The 21,311-nt window shown below is 44.9% G+C and overlaps 1 pseudogene; it reads right to left on the bottom strand.

The window, feature by feature from the left end:
- The window catches only part of LOC124004110, a 253,618-nt pseudogene that overhangs the window by 160,656 nt on the left and 71,651 nt on the right, over positions 1 to 21,311 (bottom strand).

Raw genomic sequence — 21,311 nt, 5'->3', positions numbered from 1 at the left:
AGCAAAATTATTGCTTATTATAATATTATTATTTGTGTCCTCGTCCTATAAAAGTTATTTGTCACTTCTCACGAGCCAGGTTGTGACGACAACTCATACTTACGTTTAATAAATGTATTGTATAGTGTGTGTGTGGAGACTTACAATGATGGGAGAGAAAAAAGTTTTAGTGCGCTGACCTTGTTGCTAGAGGGGGTACACAGCTGGAGGTTGAATGTTTGAAGGAACCACTGATCTAGTAGAATTTGATGCGCACTTTTCCACAATGCATTGGAAGAGGTGGGCTGAGAATGATAGGCCCTAGTTATCTTCAAGTAGCCAACAACAAATCTACACTACTTAATTGGGAAGATGCCCGAAGCTTCTGCGGTGGTGTGGAAATGTAGGATAACAAGGCGATGACGGAGATGGGAGCATCGGGACTAGCTCTTAGGAAACTTTGCAGTATTTAGTTTTTTATGTACTATATTTTTTAAATATTTTTTTTACATTAATAGCTCAGGAAACGTTTTGTGTCATTACATACAGCCAGGAAGAACACTTGGATATTATAGCTGCGGTAACTCACCAGAACTACCAGCACATCGACTATGAATATGACTTCCCTGGAGGAGATCCTTTGTTCACTCTTCCCAGAGCAATTTAATTTATTCCAGAGGCCGACCCAAAACATCGCCGGAAGGAGAGGCAATCGAGGAGGCCTATTGGCTGGACTTAGGAGGCGCGCATACCACCCACCGCTCCGAGTATATTACTTGCTAATGTTCAGTCTTTGGATGACAAAGTTGATGAGCTTAGAGCAAGGATTTCTTTCCAGAGAGACATCAGGGCCTGGAACAAACTGTTTCATGGAAACATGGCTCTCTCGAGATACTCTGTCGGAGTTGGTAAATCCAGCAGGATTGTCAGTACATCTCGCAGACAGGAATATATATCGCTCCGGGAAGCAGAAGGGTGGAGGGGTGTGTTTAATGTTTAATGACTCATGGTGTAATTCTAGGAACATACAGAATGTCCTTTTCTTCACCTGACCTAGAATACCTCACAATCAAATGCCGACCATATTATCTCCCAAGAGAATTCCCCGGCATTGCCCCAGCCGTTTACATCCCCCCTCAAGCCGATACCACGACGGCCCTCAGAGCTTCACTGGACTTCATGCAAACTGGAAACCAAATATCATGAGGCTGCATTTATTGTAGCTGGAGATTTTAACCTCTAGTGACACCCCATCCCGGATCCGGGAGCGTAATCATCGACTGACACTAATTAGCATAACACAACGGACATAAATATTACTAGAAAATATTCCTATTCATGAAAATCACAAGTGAAATATATTGAGACACCGATTAGCCTTTTGTTAATCACCCTGTCATCTCAGATTTTCAAAATATGCTTTACAGCCAAAGCAAGACAAGCATTTGTGTTTGATAGCCTAGCATATCATTATGTCCAGCTAGCAGCAGGTAACTTGGTCACAAATCAGAAAAGCAATCAAAATTAAATCGTTTACCTTTGATGAGCTTCGGATATTTTCACTCACGAGACTCCCAGTTAGATAGCCAATGTTCCTTTTTTCCAAAAATATGATTTTTATGTAGGCGAAATAGCTCCGTTTGAATCGATCGGAAATTTAGGTCACGATAATGCCGTCGTTGGCTCTATAATATCGACAGAAACATGGCAAACGTTGTTTATAATCAATCGTCAAGGTGTTTTTCAAATATCTATTCGATAATATATCCACCGGGACAATTGGTTTTTCAGTAGGACCGATTTGGAAAAATGGCTACCTCCTGTATTTTACGCGAGAATCACTCAGCCATCAGGTGACCACTTACACAATGTAGCCGCTTATGGGTATTCTTCAACATAAAGGCGTAAAACTACGTCACAATGCTGTTGTAACGACGTTCGTCTGTAAGAAGAGAGTCAGACCGAAATGCAGCGTGTAGGTTACTCATGACTTTAATGAATGAAAACGGTACATGAAATAACTGAAATACGAAAACAACAAACGAAACGTGAAACTAATTACAGCCTATCTGGTGACTACTACACAGAGACAGGTACAAACACCCACAAAATACAAAGCAAACTCAGGCTACCTAAATACGGTTCCCAATCAGAGACAACGATAAGCACCTGACTCCAATTGAGAATCGCCTCAGGCAGCCAAGCCTATACAACACCCCTAATTAGCCGCGATCCCAAATACTACAAAACCCAATACGAAAAACAACATATATACCCATGTCACACCCTGGCCTACCCAAACATATAACAAAAACACAAAATACAATGACCAAGGCGTGACAGAGCATAGGGAGGGTCCGGGTGGGCGTCTGTCCATGGTGGCGGTTCTGGCTCGGGACGTGGACCCCACTCCATAAATGTCATATTTCCTCCCCTTCGCGTCCTGGGATAATCCACCTTCTCCGCCGACCATGGCCTAATAGTCCTCACCCTGATCCCCACATGACAGAGGGGCAGCTCGTGACAGAGGGGCAGCTCGTGACAGAGGGGCAGCTCGTGACAGAGGGGCAGCTCGTGACAGAGGGGCAGCTCGTGACAGAGGGGCAGCTCGGTACTGAGAGGAAGCCCGGTACTGAGATGAAGCTCAGGCAGGTAGTAGGCTCCGGTAAATCCTGGTTGTCGGGGAAATCTGGAAGAGACTGGTTGTCTGGTGGCGCTGGGCTGACTGGTGGCGCTGGGCAGACTGGGAGCACTGGCGGCGCTGGGCAGACTGGGAGCACTGGGCAGACTGGGAGCACTGGCGGAGCTGGGCAGACTGGGAGCACTGGCCGCGCTGGGCAGACTGGGAGCACTGGCCGCGCTGGGCAGACTGGGAGCACTGGCCGCGCTGGGCAGACTGGAGACTCCGGCAGCGCAGGAGAGGAGAAAAGTGCTGGCTGCGCTGAACAGGCGAGGTGCACTGGAGGCCTGGTGCGTGGTGCTGGAACTGGTGGTACTGGCGCGAGGACACGCACAGGAAGCCTGGTGCGGGGAGCTGCTACCGGAGGACTGGTGTGTAGAGGTGCCTCTGGATAGACCGGACCGTGCAGGCGCACTGGAGCTCTTGAGCACCGAGCCTGCCCAAGCTTACCTGGCTCGATGCCCACTCTAGCCCGGCCAATAGGAAGAGCTGGTATGTGCCGCACCTGGCTATGCTCCCGCACTGAAAACACTGTGCGCTCCATAGCATAACACGGTGCCTGCCCGGTCTCTCTAGCCCAACGCCGAGCACAGGGAGTTTGCGCAGGTCTCCTACCTGGCATAACTATTCTCCCTTCTAGCCACCCCCCCAATAATTTTTTGGGGCTGCTTTTCAGGTTTCCTTGCCAACCGTGGTCCCTCGTATCGTCGGCTCCTATCTCCGACTGCCTCTGCTCTCCTCAGTGCCTCCACCTGTTCCCATGGGAGGCGATCTCTTCCGGCCAATATCTCCTCCCATGTGTAACAACCTTTACAATCCAACACATCTTCCCATGTCCATTCTCCGAATAATTCATCCTCCCTTTGCTGCTCCAGCTATCGCTGCCTGTTTAAACCAGCGCCTCTCCGTTTTAGCCGGCGTGTCTTTTTCTTTGACTCGATTCGCCTGTAGCCCTCTTCGCACTGCTGAAGCGAATCCCAGGCGGGCGCCTGCACTCTCTGGGTCCTTCCATAACGTCCTCCTTTAGCCGCCCACCTGTCTGATTTCTTCCCAAGAAGAGAGTCAGACCGAAATCGTGTGTATCACTTTAATGAATGAAAACCATGCCTTTACCTTCCATAACGTCCTCCTTTAGCTCCTTTACATTTAAGCCAGTTCACGACTTACAAATTGCTGCTCGGTCTGTGAGTGGTGGGTGTTTCTGTCTCCGGAAGGTGGTGATTGACGTGTCCTGTCTGTTTGTTCCAAGAAGAGAGTCAGACCTGAAATGCAGTGTGTAGGTTACTCATGACTTTAATGAATGAAAACGGTACATGAAATAACTGAAATACGTGAAAACAACAAACTAAACGTGAAACTAATTACAGCCTATCTGGTGACTACTACACAGAGACAGGTACAAACACCCACAAAATACAATCACGCGAACTCAGGCTACAACTAAATACGGTTCCCAATCAGAGACAACGATAAGCACCTGACTCCAGATTGAGAATCGCCTCAGGCAGCCAAGCCTATACAACCCTGGGGGACACCAGTGGTGACCCCTAATTAGCCGCGATCCCAAATACTACAAACCCAATACGAAAAACAACATATAAACCCATGTCACACCCTGGCCTACCCAAACATATAACAAAAACACAAAATACAATGACCAAGGTGTGACAGCTGTAGACACCTTGGGGAATTTTCATGAATAGGAAGATTTTCTAGGAAGATTTATGTCCATTGCGTTATGCTAATTAGTGTCAGATGATGATGATAACGGTCCCGTTCACTGGCTGGGCGTCACTAAAGGTTAACAAAGCAAATTTGAGGACTAGGCTGCCGAAGTTCTAATAACATATCAATATCAAGGCCCTTCCCTGCCCTCCTTTCGGCAAATTTGACCACGACTCCATCTTGCTCCTCCCATCCTATAGGCAGAAACTCAAACAGGAAGTACCCGCGCTAAAAACTACTCAATGCAGGTCAGACCAATCGGAATCCACGCTTCAGGATTGTTTTGTTCACGTGGACTGGGATATGTTCTGGGTAGCCGGTGAAAATAATCTACACTTATACACATATACGGTGACTGAGTTTATTAGGAAGTGTATTGGAGATGTAGTATCCATTGTTACCATTAAAACCTACCATAACCAGACCCTACTTGTTTAACCATGGCAAGGTGGCTGGGAATATGGCAGAATATAAACAGTGTAGTTATTCACTCCGCAAGGCAATCAAACAAGTAGGGTCGCAATTCAATGGCTCAGACATGAAACATATGTGGCAGGGGCTACAGACAATCACGGACAACAAAAGCAAAACCAGCCACGTCGCCGAGACCGTCTTGCTTCTGGACAGGCTAATCACATTCGTCGCATGCTTTGAGGATAACACAGTGCCACCGACACGGCCCGCTACCAAGGACTGTGGGTTCTCCTTGTCGTGGCCGACATGAGTAAAACATTTAAACATGTTAACCCTCGCAAGGCTGCATGCCCAGACGGCATCCCTAGCCGCGTCCTCAGAGCATGCGCAGACCAGCTGGCTGGTGTGTTTATGGGCATATTCAATCTCTTCCTATCCCAGTCTGCTGTCCCCATTATGGTTCAAGATGGCCACCATATCATATCACCTCTACCTTACCTGCAACTCTAGACCCTCTTCAATTTGCTTACTGCCCCAATGGATTCACAGACCATGCAATCACCATAACACTGCAGACTGCCATCTGGACAAGAGGAATACCTACAGTATGTAAGAATGCTGTTCATAGACTATAGCTTAGCATTCAACACCATAGTACCCTAAAAGCTCCTCATTGGGCTTGAGGCCCTGGGTCTGAACCCATCCTGTGCAACTGGGTCCTGTTGAAGGTAGGAAACATAACCTCTACTCTACTGATCCTCAACACTGGGGCTACAAGGGTGCATGCTCAGCCCCATCCTATACTCCCTGTTCACCCATGACTGCATGGCCAAGCACGCCTCCAACTCAATCATCAATTCGCAGATGACACAATAGTAGTAAGCATGATTAGCAATGATGACGAGAGGAGGTGAAGGCTCTGGGAGTGTGGTGCCTGGAAAACAATCTCTCACTCAACGTCAACAAAACATAGGAGATGATTGTGGACTTCAGGAAACAGCAGAGGGTGCACACCCCTAACAACATTGATGGGACTGCAGTGGAGAACCGACAAACTTAAATGGACCACACACACAGATACAGTGCCTTGCGAAAGTATTCGGCCCCCTTGAACTTTGCGACCTTTTGCCACATTTCAGGCTTCAAACATAAAGATATAAAACTGTATTTTTTTGTGAAGAATCAACAACAAGTGGGACACAACCATGAAGTGGAACGACATTTATTGGATATTTCAAACTTTTTTTATCAAATCAAAAGCTGAAAAATTGGGCGTGCAAAAGCACTAAATACATTTCAGTTAGTGCTAAATATGGCTGCTAGAATCCTGACTAGCACCAAAAAATGTGATCATATTACTCCAGTGCTAGCCTCCCTACACTGGCTTCCTGTTAAGGCAAGGGCTGATTTCAAGGTTTTAAAGCATTACATGAGCTTGCGCCTATCTTTACAATTTGGTCCTGCTGTACATGCGTATGCTACGGTCACAAGACGCAGGCCTCCGAATTGTCCCTAGAATTTCTAAGCAAACAGCTGGAGGCAGGGCTTTCTCTTAGAGCTCCATTTTTATGGAATGGTCTGCCTACCCATGTGAGAGATGCAGACTCGCTCGGTCTCAACCTTTTGTCTTTACTGAAGACCCATTTCTTCAGTGGGTCATATGATTGAGTGTAGTCTGGCCCAGGAGTGTGAAGGTGAACGGAAAGGCTCTGGAGCAACGAACCGCCCTTGCTGTCTCTGCCTGGCCGTTCCCCTCTCTCCACTGGGATTCTCTGCCTCTAACCCTATTACAGGGGCTGAGTTACTGGCTTACTGGTGCTCTTCCATGCCGTCCCTAGGAGGGGTGCGTCACTTGAGTCACTAACATGATCTTCCTGTCTGGGTTGGCGCCCCCCCTTGGGTTGTGCCGTGGCAGAGATCTTTGTGGGCTATACTCGGCCTTATCTCAGGATGGTAAGTTGGTGGTTGAAGATATCCCTGGGTGGGGTTATATCCTGGCTGTTTGGCCCTGTCCGAGGGCATCATCGGATGGGGCCACAGTGTCTCCTGATGCCTCCAGTATTTGTGCTGCAGTAGTTTGTGTCGGGGGGCTTGGGTCAGTTTGTTATATCTGGAGTACTTCTCCTGTCTTGTCCGGTGTCCTGTGTGAATTTAAGTAGGCTCTCTCTAATTCTCTCTTTCTCTCTCTTGGACCTGAGCCCTAGGACCATGCCTCAGGACTACCTGGCATGATGACTCCTTGCTGTCCCCAGTCCACCTGGCTGTGGTACTGCTGCAGTTTCTACTGTTCTGCCTGCGGCTATGGAACCCTGACCTGTTCACCGGAAGTGCTACCCATCCCAGACCTGCTGTTTTCAACTCTCTAGACAGCAGGAGCGGTAGAGATACTCTTAATGATCGGCTATGAAAATCCAACTCACATTTACTCCTGAGGTGCTGACTTGCTGCACCCTCGACAACTACTGTGATTATTATTATTTGACCATGCTGGTCATTTATGAACATTTGAACATCTTGGCCATGTTCTGTTATAATCTCCACTCCACACAGTCAGAAGAGTACTACCCCTCATAGCCTGGTTCCTCTCTAGGTTTCTTCCTAGGTTTTGGCCTTTCTAGGGAGTTTTTCCTAGCCACCGTGCTTCTACACCTACATTGCTTGCTGTTTGGGGTTTTAGTACAGCACTTTGAGATATCATCTGATGTAAGGGCTATATAAATACATTTGATTTGGTGGTGTGTGTGTCTTTATTAACTATAGCTGGTGCGCAATCTCTAATATTAAGGAAGTCTCAAGGTTCTGCTTACCTGAGTTTGAATACCACACGATAAGCTGTAGACCACACTATTTACATTTTTTTTATAGCTGTCTTCACCACCACAAACCGATGCTGGCACTAAGACCTCACTCAACGAGCTGTATAGGGCCATAAGCAAACAAGTAAATGCTCCTCCAGAGGTGGCGCTCCCAGTGGCCAGTGATTTTACTGCAGGAAATCTGAAAACCAGCAAAAAACTCAAATAGGATGTACCAGTGACGCGCTCAATACGGAAGTGGTACAATGGAGACCTTTCCGGAGACCTTCTCCCTTACCTCACCTCGCTCATCAACTCATCCCTGACTGCTGGCTACGTCCCTTCCGTCTTCAAGAGAGCGAGAGTTGCACCCCTTCTGAAAAAACCTACACTCGATCCCTCCGATGTCAACAACTACAGACCAGTATCCCTTCTTTCTTTTCTCTCCAAAACTCTTGAACGTGCCGTCCTTGGCCAGCTCTCCCGCTATCTCTCTCTGAATGACCTTCTTGATCCAAATCAGTCAGGTTTCAAGACTAGTCATTCAACTGAGACTGCTCTCCTCTGTATCACGGAGGCGCTCCGCACTGCTGAAGCTAACTCTCTCTCCTCTGCTCTCATCCTTCTAGATCTATCGGCTGCCTTCGATACTGTGAACCATCAGATCCTCCTCTCCACCCTCTCCGAGTTGGGCATCTCCGGCGCGGCCCACGCTTGGATTGCGTCCTACCTGACAGGTCGCTCCTACCAGGTGGCGTGGCGAGAATCTGTCTCCTCACCACGCGCTCTCACCACTGGTGTCCCCCAGGGCTCTGTTCTAGGCCCTCTCCTATTCTCGCTATACACCAAGTCACTTGGCTCTGTCATAACCTCACATGGTCTCTCCTATCATTGCTATGCAGACGACACGCAATTAATCTTCTCCTTTCCCCCTTCTGATGACCAGGTGGCGAATCGCATCTCTGCATGTCTGGCAGACATATCAGTGTGGATGACGGATCACCACCTCAAGCTGAACCTCGGCAAGACGGAGCTGCTCTTCCTCCCGGGGAAGGACTGCCCGTTCCATGATCTCACCATCACAGTTGACAACTCCATTGTGTCCTCCTCCCAGAGCGCTAAGAACCTTGGCATGATCCTGGACAACACCCTGTCGTTCTCAACTAACATCAAGGCGGTGGCCCGTTCCTGTAGGTTCATGCTCTACAACATCCGCAGAGTACGACCCTGCCTCACACAGGAAGCGGCACAGGTCCTAATCCAGGCACTTGTCATCTCCCGTCTGGATTACTGCAACTCGCTGTTGGTTGGGCTCCCTGCCTGTGCCATTAAACCCCTACAACTCATCCAGAACGCCGCAGCCCGTCTGGTGTTCAACATTCCCAAGTTCTCTCACGTCACCCCGCTCCTCCGCTCTCTCCAATGGCTTCCAGTTGAAGCTCGCATCCGCTACAAGACCATGGTGCTTGCCTACGGAGCTGTGAGGGGAACGGCACCTCAGTACCTCCAGGCTCTGATCAGGCCCTACACCCAAACAAGGGCACTGCGTTCATCCACCTCTGGCCTGCTCGCCTCCCTACCACTGAGGAAGTACAGCTCCCGCTCAGCCCAGTCAAAACTGTTCGCTGCTCTGGCCCCCCAATGGTGGAACAAACTCCCTCACGACGCCAGGACAGCGGAGTCAATCACCACCTTCCGGAGACACCTGAAACCCCACCTCTTTAAGGAATACCTAGGATAGGATAAGTAATCCCTCCCACCCCCCCCTTTAAGATTTAGATGCACTATTGTAAAGTGACTGTTCCACTGGATGTCATAAGGTGAATGCACCAATTTGTAAGTCGCTCTGGATAAGAGCGTCTGCTAAATGACTTAAATGTAAAATGTAAATGTAAGTGGATACTAACCTACAAGACTGTTCGCTAGTGTAAGAATATTTTGAAGATGAATACACAATGCAGAGGATGAGAGATCAAGAGTACTAAAAGTCAAGAGTACTAACGGTCAATAGGGAATTCTAATTTAAAATAGTTGCTTTTCAGTTTAACATCTGTTAGGAATGTCAGTCCTTAACTTATAGCTATGTGGGGCACGTTCTCATTGGTCCAATCAGAAATTGAATACTTGTTTTTTGGCCATTGGCCCAGTTTTATTGTAAGGAATTATAATTGGTCAACCACAGGCTAGGGCTGGGTAAAAAAACTACAACCTGTCCCATTGTTCTGTGGAGGGAACCACAGGAGAGAATCACTGAGGACAGGGGAGCATGAACATCTACGTCCCCGCATGATTCGTCCTCTTTGAATAAGAATAAACCTATTTCCTCCCTTGATTTGCTTTGGGGTCTGTGGTATTGAAGAGTAACATCAACTGCTAACACTAGCACAGACTGGAATATGTTCCGGGATTCATCCGATGCCATTGAGGAGTTTAGCACATCAGTTACTGGCTTCATTAATAAATGTATCGATGACGTTGTCCCCACAGGGACCATGTATACATATCCCAACCAGAAGCCATGGATGACAGGCAACATCCGCATTGAGCTAAAGGCTAAAGCTGCCACTTTCAAGGAGCAGGATATTAATCTGGACGCTTATAACAAATCCCACTACACCATCAAACAGGAAAAGCATCAATACATGACTAAGATTTAATCCTACTTCAGCGGCTCTGATGCTCGTCGGATGTGGCAGGGCTTGCAAACTATCATGGATTACAAAGGGAAAACCAGACGAGAGCTGCCCAGTTAAGCGAGCCTACCAGGTGACCTAAATGCCTTCTATTGTCGCTTCGAGGCAAGCAACATTGAACCATGCGTGAGAGGACCAGCTCTTCTGGACGTCTGTATGATCACGCTCTCCGTAGCCGATGTGTGTATGATTACCAGGACACGTATTCAGAGCATGTGCAAACCAGTTGGCAATTGTCTTCACGGACATTTTCAATCGCTCTCTGACCTGGACTGTAATACCTACATGTTTCAAGCAAACCATCATAGTCCCTGTGCTTGAGAATGCCAAGGTAACCTGTCTAAATGACTACTGTCCTGTAGCATTCACCCCGGAAGCCATGAAATGCTTTGAAAGGCTGGTCATGACTCACATCAACACCATCATCCCCGAAAACCTCGACCCACTCCAATTTGCATACCGCAACAGATCCACAGATTGCACTCCACACTGCCCTTTCCCACCTGGAAAAAAGTACACCTACGTGAGAATGCTGTTCATTTATGACAACTCAGCGTTCGACACCATAGTGCCTTCCAAGCTTATCCCTGAGCCAATGACCCTGGGACAACACCTCCCTCTGCAACTGGATCCTGGACTTCCTGACGGTCCGCCCCCAGCTGGTGAGGGTAGGCAACAACACTTCCGCCACGCTGAACCTCAACAGGGGGGCCCCTCAGGGGGGCGTGCTCAGTCCCCTCCTGTGCTCCCTGTTCCCCCATGATTGCGTGGCCGCACACGACTCCAACACCTTTATTAAATTTGCATACAACATGATAGTGGTAGGCCCTCTGGAAGTGTGGTGCCAGGACAACAACCTCTTCCTCAACGTGGGCAAGACAAAGAACCTTATTGTGGACTACAGGAAATGAAGGGCTGAACATGCCCCATTCACATTGACGTGGCTGAAGTAGAGTGGGTCGAGAGCTTCAAGTTCCTTGGTGTCCACAGCACTAAGGACCTATCATGGTCCAAACACACAAACACAATCATGAAGAGGACACAACAACACCTCTTCCTCCTCATTAGGCTGAAAAGATTTGTCATGGGCCCACAGATCCTCAAAAGGTTCTACAGCTGTACAATTGAGAGCATCTTGACTGGCTGCATCACCGTTTGGTATGGCAACTGCTCGGCATCTGACTGCAAGGTGCTACAGAGGGTAGTGCGTATGACCCAGTACATCACTGGGTCCAAACTCCCTTATCTCCAGGACCTCTATACCAGGCGTTGTCTGAAGAATGCCCTAGAAATTGTCAAAGACTCCAGCCACCCAAGTCGTAGACTGTTCTCTCTGCTTACCGCACATCAGGCGGTAACAGAGTGCCAAGTCTGTGACCAAAACGCACGTAAAAATATTCTAAACCCAAGCCACAAGACTGCTGAACAGTTAATCAAATGACTACCCAGACAATTTACATTGACCCTCTCTATTTATCTTAATTGTTTTGCACTGAATCCCTTGCACCGGCTCTATGCACACTCACTAGACTCAGACATACTACACTGACACTCCAACACACACACATACATACACACACATACACACATACACACACACACTTCACATACGCTGCTGCTATTCTGTTTATTATATATCCTGATTGCCTAGTCACTTTTACCCCTACCCACACGTACATACTATATTACCTCAACTATCTCGTACCCCTGCACATACTGGTACTCCTTGTATATAGCCTCATTATTGTTTTTATTGTGTTACTATTTCCGTTTTTATTTATCAAATGGCTGTCACTTTTTAACTCTGCACTGTTGGGAATGGGCTCGTAAGTAAGCATTTCAATGTAAAGTCTACACCTGTTGTATTCGGCGCCTGTGACCAAAAACCTTTGATTTGAATCCAGGTGAAAGCTATGATCCCTTATTGTCACTTGTTAAATGCTCTTCAATCAGTGTAGATGAAGGGGAGGAAAAAGGTTAAAGAATGATTTTTAAGCCTTGAGACATGGATTGTGTATGTATGCCATTTAGAGTGCGAATGGGCAAGAAAAAATATTTAAGTGCATTTGAACTGGGTATGGTAGTAGGTGCCAAGCGCACCAGTATGAGTGTGTCAAGAACTGCAACGCTGCTGTATTGTTCACACTCAAGAACAGTTTCCCATGTGTATCAGGAATGGTCCACCACCCAAAGGACATCCAGCCAACTTATTAACTCAACTGTGGGAAGCATTGGAGTCAACATGAGCAAGCATCACTGTGGAACGCCTTCTCAAATTAAGGCTGATGGCAAAAAGGGGGTGCAACTCATCATTTGTAAGGTGTTCCTAATGTTTCTTACACTCAGTGTATACTCACCGATAAAGGGGAGATGGGCTTCCCTGGGCCTCACAGCTGAACACCACATCTCTGTTGTTTTCCTGGGAGTCAACAGGAAACACAATGCTGCCAGGCTGCTTGGTGAACACTGGGCTCTGCAGGACACTGCTCTCTATAGGGGACACACAGTCAGGACAAAACAACACTCAGCTTACACGCAGACTCAGACATCAAACCTGCTTGAAAAACAGACAATTAGTCAGAGGCAGAAAACAGGCCAGCCCTGGTAAAACCATTAGAGGGCCAAACCCCAAGCAGACAAAACATATAAATGAATTCTGCCTGTCACAGCACCATGGCAGAGAAAAGAGTTATTGGAGGTGAGACGTGTCTTCAAAAGCTATTTAGGCAGTAATAGGATAGCTACTGATTTATACCTAACAACAGTCGGGGACACATTTTCATTTGCCTTTTGTCAACTTGAGTCCTATTTTCCAAGAGTGCTATTGGAGTAGTTGTGTCCCTGTTGACGTTTAAGCATTTAGTTGTGCAGTTAGCCTTCCTTGGCTGTGGTTTGTATTCTCTCACTAAAATGACACACAGAATGGAAATCTCCATTACTCCATGGGCAGCTGGGAATCCAATGTGCATGACTTCACAAAGCCTTTAGTGTCATTAAGCCATGGGATAAAGAATAAGTGACTGCATTTGCAACTATTCTTACCTTTGGCCGAGAATGGCTGCGTTTACACAGGCAGCCCAATTGTGATCTCTTTTACACAAACTGGTTGTTTGACCAATCACATTTCACATCAGATCTTTTTCAGAGCTGATCTGATTGGTCAAAAGACCAATTAGTGAAAAAAAAATCTGAATTTGGCTGCCCGTCTAAACGCAGCCAATGTGATTAGATGTGATTCAAGGGTTATACACCACATTACCCTTCCAATCTCCAGCCATTTTCACTATAGGCTGCAGTAAGCAGCAGACATACTGTAACAAGATACTTCAAGATATGAGTGTGGATTGTCTGTGGAGTCATTTTGAAACAAACAAACAAAATCAGAATGTATTTAACACCTGCCTGTGGCTAACTTGGCTAAAATATACTAATGGCAGATTCCTGAATTGTTTAAAACATCAAAGGTCAGTGTTCTTATTGGCATGCGGTAGGGGTGTATATTGCCATGTACAATGGAGAACCAGGCCACTTATTTTGTGTCCGGAATAGAAAAGCTTTTTAGCAGCAGGGTGTATCGATGCTACATTGTGCAGTACATAACAAAACCACTCAAAACACGACAATTTGCATTATTCAATGCAATGTTTAAATAAACAATAACAGCCAAAATACCTTACGGGTGGAATGATTTCCTGTGTTTGTGACCGTAGCTTTTGTGCTACCCTCTCAAATTGCACAATTTGTTAAATTACATGCTTCAGATATCCTGTGAGCAGTCATTCAGACATTTTTTGGGGGAAAGATTAACTCTGTTTTCCCTAGAACTTTGCATTGTTAATGAACACATTATTTTGTTGTTACGTGTTTGGGATCTTCTCTAAGGTACCTCCCCTGAGGAAAAAATGAAAACATGCTGGAGATGTGACGTGACTGATAAGGTAATGTGACAAAATGCATTTCAAAACAAAAACCCTAACTACAATACAGTTCCCCCTGCAAACCTAAAATATTTTCTTCCTGTTTTCAAACTATGCCTGTTGCAAAAACGATTTGGCAAAATAATGTACGTAAATTCAACGACTGAAGATAGCTTGCAGTAAGTTACCTCAAGTCTAAACTCATATCACCTATGCAACAGATTTGACAGTCAGAACGGGGTATGGTTCTGTAGTAGGTGCCAGGTGCACCAGTTTGTGTCAAAAACAGTTCCCCATGTGTATCAAGAATGGTCCACCACCCAAAATACATCCAAAAAAACTTGACAAAACTGTGGGAAGCATTGGAGTCAACACTGGAACAGCATCCATGTGAAATGCTTTCCACACCTTGTAGAGTCCATGCATTGATGAATTGAGGCTGTTCTGAGGGCAAAAGGGGGTGGATTGTACAACTCAATATTAGGAAAGTGTTTGTAATTTTTCCTCCAAACATAACGATGGTCATTACGGTCAGTGTATAGTGAACTGTACATCATATTCTACAGTACAGGTAAAAATTACTCACAATTAAAACCGAATATGTTCATGGAACACATGCACATACGGTATCTTTCCTGTACTCCCTTTTGACCTCACATACCGTACCCAAGACACACTAGACTGTAAAAAGTATATACAGTTGAAGTCAGAAGTTTACATACACCTTAGCCAAATATGTTTGAACTGAGGTTTTTCACAAATCCTGATATTTAATCCTAGTAAAAATTCCGTCTTAGGTCAGTTAGGATCACCACTTTTTATTTTAAGAATGTGAAATGTCAGAATATTAGTAGACAGGATGATTTATTTAAGATTTTATTTATTTCATCACATTCCCAGTGGGTCAAAAGTTTGCATACACTTAATTAGTATTTGGTAGAATTGCCTTTAAAATGTTTAGCTTGGGTCAATCATTTTGGGTAGCCTTCCACAAGCTTCCCACAATAAGTTGGGTGAATTTTGGCCCATTCCTCCTGACAGAGCTGGTGTAAACTGAGTCAGGTTTGTAGGCCTCCTTGCTCGCACACAATTTTTCAGTTCTGCCCACAACTTTTCTATAGGATTGAGGTCAGGGCTTTGTGATGGCCATTCCAATACCTTGACGTTGTTGTCCTTAAGCCATTTTGCCACAACTTTGGAAGTATGCTTGGGGTCGTTGTTCATTTGGAAGACCCATTTGCGACCAAGCTTTAACATTCCTGACTGATGTCTTGAGATGTTGCTTCAATATATACACATAATTTTGTTTCCTCATGATGCCATCTATTTTGTGAAGTGCATCAGTCCCTCCCGCAGCAAAGCACCAGCACGACATGATGCTCCCACCCCCGTGCTTCACGTTTGGGATGGTATTCTTTGGATTGCAAGCATCCCACTTTTTCTTCCAAACATAACGATGATCATTATGGCCAAACAGTTCTATTTTTGTATCACAAAGCCCTGACCTCAATCCTGTAGAAAAGTTCTGGGCAGAACTGAAAAAGAGTGCGTGAGCAAGGATGCCTACAAACCTGACTCAGTTACACCAGCTCTGTAAGGAGGAATGGGCCACAATTCACCCAACTTATTGTGGGAAGCTTGTGGAAGTGAAACTGAAACGTTTGACCCAAGTTAAACAATTTAAAGGCAATGGCAACAAATACTAATTGAGTGTATGTACACTTCTGACCCACTGGGAATGTGATGAAAGAAATAAAATATGAAATAAATAATTATCTACTATTATTCTGATATTTCACATTCTTAAAATAAAGTGGTGATCCTAACTGACCTAAGACATGGAATTTTTACTAGGATAAAATGTCAGGAATTGTGAAAAACTGAGTTTAAATATATTTGGCTAAGGTGTATGTAAACTTCCGATTTCAAATGTATATATATTTCCCAGCACAAGATTATAGCTTTATACATCTGAATGATATGTGGCAGAGGAAACTTGTCAGGTGAAAACACCCGGGTATACTGCCGCTGGGTGCTACAGCGCTCTGAATTCCCACCAGGCTCAAATTGGTGACTGCATTTATTATTGTGATATTCACACATGCTTCCCCAATTCTCATGCAAAATGCAGGTTATAAGAGAGAGAGAGGGTTTTCATACCTTTTCATCTAATTTTAATGTGGTCATACTCAGGTTCTTTAACAAAATTCCCATTGAGAGAGTAAGGTTTGAAATGTATAGATAATAAAAATATATTATTTATCCAGGTTAGTCTCATCCAGGTTAGACAGCAGCAGCATTATTGTTTAATGGAGAATACATTGGAGAGTGGACATGTCTAGACAGAGGTCATAAACCCTATTCCAAAAAGATAAATTAATATCATTTTAATTTTGTGTGATTACTATTGCCATCTGCAATAAGACCAAGCCAATTTGATTCACCCACTGATTATAGGATGACCTTGATGGACTTTAAATGGACATGAACTTTTATTCTCAGAATGATAATTTTCTTTCCAGATGAAAAAAATAAACAAACTAATTTGTTCCTGATTCAATGAATAATATAACTGAATTCAGCAGACCCCACTGAAAAGAGGATTTTATTAATCAAACAAATATGTGCCTATTTCAGTAATTGATTTCTAGTGTCTCTCGAGATTCCCTTTAACTTACTTGTAGCCACAATGGCAAGACAAACTGAACATGGATAATCAAAACATTTTGCAACCAGTGAGAGCTGTTAAGCAGATTGAAAATGCTCTATGAAGGGCTTGGCTGCTTCCAGACTGCTGTCTGTTCTCACTCTGTAAATAATGTGCAGTGCGAAAATGATGTGTGTGTGCCTGTGTGAATGTGTGTGTGTGTGGCGTCAATATGCATGTGCGTGTGTTTGTGTGTGTGTGCGTGTACAAGTGTGTGACTAGCACATCAAGATGCCTTATTTTTATCTATAGCCTCATGAAGTGATGCATATTGCATATCATTGAGTGTTAAAGCACTGTGTTTGTGCAAAGCAGGATGCAAATAAATTCATGACTCATTTCACAACCCTTCAACAGGTATGTGAAGACTGGTTTATTATCTTACAAGAACGTAGGCTTATGTGATATTTGAATGGGTTTATACAGGGCATTCGGAAAGTATTCAGAACACTTGCCTTTTACACATTTTGTTATGTTACAGCCTTATTATAAAATGGATTAAATAAATGTTTTTCCTCATCAATCTATACACAATAGCCCATTGCAACAAACCACCCTAAGCACACAGCCAAGACAATGCAGGAGTGGCTTCGGGACAAAAATCTGTGAATGTCCAGCCAGAGCCTGGACTTTAACCCGATCTAACATCTCTGGAGAGACCTGAAAATGTCTGTGCAGCGATGCTCCCCATCCAGCCTGACAGAGCTTGAGAGGATCTGCAGAGAAGAATGGGAGAAACTCCCCAAATACAGGTGTGCCAAGCTTGTAGCGTCATACACAATAAGAATTGAGGCTGTAATCGCTGCCAAAGCTGCTTCATCAAAGTACTGAGTCAAGGGTTTGAATACTTAAAATAAAAAATTAAAAATAAACATTTACAGAAATGTCTAAAAACCTGTTTTTGTTTTGTCATTATGGGGTACTGTGTGTGGATTGGAGAGGAAAATAAGATATCATCAATTTTAGAATAAGGCTGTAACGTAACAAAATGTGGAAAAAGTCAAGGGGTCTGAACATTCTGAATGCACTGTATACACTACATGACTAAAAGTATGTGGACACCTGCTCGATGAACATCTCATTCCAAAATCATGGATATTAATATGGAGTTGGTCCCCCTTTTGCTGCTTTAACAGCCTCCACTCTTCTGGGGTGGTTTTCCACTAGATGTTGGAACATTGCAGCGGGGACTTCCATTCAGCCACAAGAGCATTTGTGAGGTCGGGCAATGATGTTGGGTGATTAGGCCTGGCTCTCAGTCGGAGTTCCAATCCATCCCAAGGGTGTTCAATGGGGTTGAGGTCAGGGCTCTGTGCAGGCCAGTCAAGTTCTTCCACACCGATCTTGACAAACCATTCATGTATGGAGCTCGCTTTGTGCACGGGGGGATTTTCATGCTGAAACATGCTTGCCACACAGTTGGAAGCACAAAATCATCTAGAACGTAATTGTATGCTGTAGCAATAAGATTTCCCTTCACTGGAACTAAGGGGCCTAGCCCAAACCATGAAAGACAGCCCCAGACCATTATTCCTCCTTCACCAAACTTTACAGTTGCCACTATGCATTGGTGCGGGTAGTGTTCTCCTGGCATCCGCCAAACCTAGATTTGTCTGTTGGACTGCCCAATGGTGAAGAGTGATTAATCACTCCAAAGAACACATTTCCACTGCTCCAATGGCAGCGAGGTTTACACCACTCTAGCCAATGCTTGGCATTGTGCATGGGGATCTTAGGCTTGTGTGCGACTGCTCTGCCATGGAAACCCATTTTATAAAGCTCCCGGCGAACAGTTCTTGTGCTGACGTTGCATCCAGAGGTTAGTTTGGAACTCGGTAGTGAATTGTTGAAACCGAGGACAGATGATTTTTACGTGCCACGTGCTTCAGCACTTGGCAGTCCCTCTCTGTGAGCTTGTGTGGCCTACCACTTTGCAGCTGAGCAGTTGTTGCTCCTAGACGTTTCCACTTAACAAAAACAGCACTTAGAGTTGATCAAGGCAGCTCTTGCAGGGCAGGAATTTGACTGACTTGTTGGAAAGGTAGCATCCTATGACAGTGCCACATTGAAAGTCACTGAGCTCTTCAATAAGGCGATTCTACTGCCAATGTTTGTCCATGGAAATTTCATGGCTGTGTGCACGATTTGATACACCTGTCAGTAACGGGGGTTGCTGAAAAAGCCGAATCCACTAATTTGAAGGGGTGTCCACATACCTTTTGTGTGTGTATATATATATATATATAGTGTATCTAGTTGATGTGTGTGAATATTTGTGTGTGTGCACCAGAATTCTTTTTTTCCATTATGTTTTCCATCTTACTGGAACAAACAATATCATTTCAGTAGAGGGTGTCTGTGATAAAGAATAAAAGAACAAACATCTTGTTTGCTTGCCCCCGCTGCATTGAGGTTGAGCTGGCATAATTGGACTTGTTTTCTTTCCACTCATAGAGACAGAGTCCTTGCTGGTTAGACTGAAGTCACCAGGGATGTGACAGACACGTGTGTAATTTAGTCTCAGGTCCACAATGCCTACTTCCCTTGATGGATGATGTAACAACAGCACAGACTGGATAATACATATTATATCATAAAGCTACTGTACAGGTTGGGGGGGAGGTCGAAGACGCCGACAGAATGTTCGACCAACAGGCAATTGACAAAACTTTCAAGGTTTGCACTACAGTACGTGCATAGAATTGCTGATCTCATCTTTGCATATTCTAGTTGCGCATATATGAGGTGGTGGACTTGAGGACAGTGGACATACATTATTTAATTCACTTAGTCACAGACAACTTTTACTAACACAACTGTATTATGCCAAGTATAGTTGCTACATCACCAGCCTGTACTTGCCTTGGCTTAATATATTGGTCAACTTTGAACCATCTTGCATTAGACAAAGTTCCACCATGGCAACTACTAGGCAGTCATGCAGGAGGAACAAACAAACCACCATGCATGAGTCACAGTGACTTGCTTACTCATAACAATGAGTAAGACATGAGGAATCCAAAGAAATTGTAAAAAGCCACCCACGGACCCCCCCACAATAATCCCACCCTGACAACGAGTATATGCTATCAGTTATCTATGTCTGACATGTACTATAGAGCTGTGGCTCGGAGTATTGTTTCTTCATCCAATGTAATGTATTCTCAGTGAATTTAGTGATGTTTATTCCCCTTGTTCATAGAAATGTATCACTGAAGTTGTTAGGTTAATGTCCCATCCTGCAACCTGATATTACCCGGTTCTGACCATTAGATGGTGGTGTTCCTACTATTAGCAGATTTTTTTAAAGAATCCCCCACCCTCAATTTTAAAGGCATACCTCACCCAAATTCCAAAATGTCCTTAACCTGTAAGCAGTTTATGGATAAGGTATGACAGAAACCCATCTGTTGGTTGTCTTTACCTGGCCACTGTTTCAAACACAAGTGGTTGGTGGCACCTTAATTGGGGAGAACGGGCTCATGGTAATGGCTGGAGCGGAATCAGTGAAATGGTATTAAATAAATCAAAAACATGCTTTTCAGGGGGGGAAAGAGATCAAATGTGGCAGAACAGAGTGCTTGGTTTGGTGTGTAGGGCTTGAGCATAGCCTTAAGGTAGTGAAGGGCAGTTCCTCTTGCTGTTCCGTACAGTGGTTGCTCCTCTAAAGGTTTTGCAATTATGCTGCATCATTTAGAGGTAATTTGTGGTTTAGTACGGTACCCTGCGTCACTACTTCATTGCTCCAGACCAGCGCAAGGTGGAGTTAGAGCTCTGATTATGCTTTTGGGTCCCAAGGAGCTACTGTGTCTCTGTAGTACTGTAGCCTACTCCAGACATTGTATAGTTCCTAAGTTGCGTAGCGGTCTAACACACTGCATCGCACTGCAAGCTGTGTTGCTACAGATGCTGGTTCAATGCCTGTGCCGGCCTCGCCAGGGAGACCCATAGGGTTTTGGTTTCTCTCCCTCTAAAAACAGAAATAAATAACAAACTGGCTTTATTCACAAATTAGTAACAATGTCTCATCCCATGTACAAGAATGTGCTTTTTCTCGCTCATTTTACGTTGTTTGAAAACAAAATAATCCTCAAAATATTGTTATTTTTGAAACAAAGCAATTATTATTATTAATTTAGAATTATATAAGAGCCCCTTGGACATTCGCACAGATATGTTATTAACCATGTTATTAGCAGGACAATATATATTGGTCATATTGGTCGTCGCTCCCGAGTGGTGCACAATGGGATTGCCTTGCAGTTCTCCAGCTGTATCCACTGAAATAGTGGTAGGTGCGCGAGGTTCAAGGCACGAGGGCAGGGGGCACGGGGCACGGGATAGGCTGCAGAGCCGCACACGGAGGACTGACCTAGCCCATGGGAAAGGGAGGAGGAAGGG

This window comes from Oncorhynchus gorbuscha, linkage group LG18 (assembly GCF_021184085.1).
Source record: "Oncorhynchus gorbuscha isolate QuinsamMale2020 ecotype Even-year linkage group LG18, OgorEven_v1.0, whole genome shotgun sequence".
NCBI classification, from domain to species: Eukaryota; Metazoa; Chordata; class Actinopteri; order Salmoniformes; family Salmonidae; genus Oncorhynchus; species Oncorhynchus gorbuscha.
Note: the sequence above shows the minus strand (reverse complement) of the source record. Positions and strands in the feature narration are given on the sequence as shown.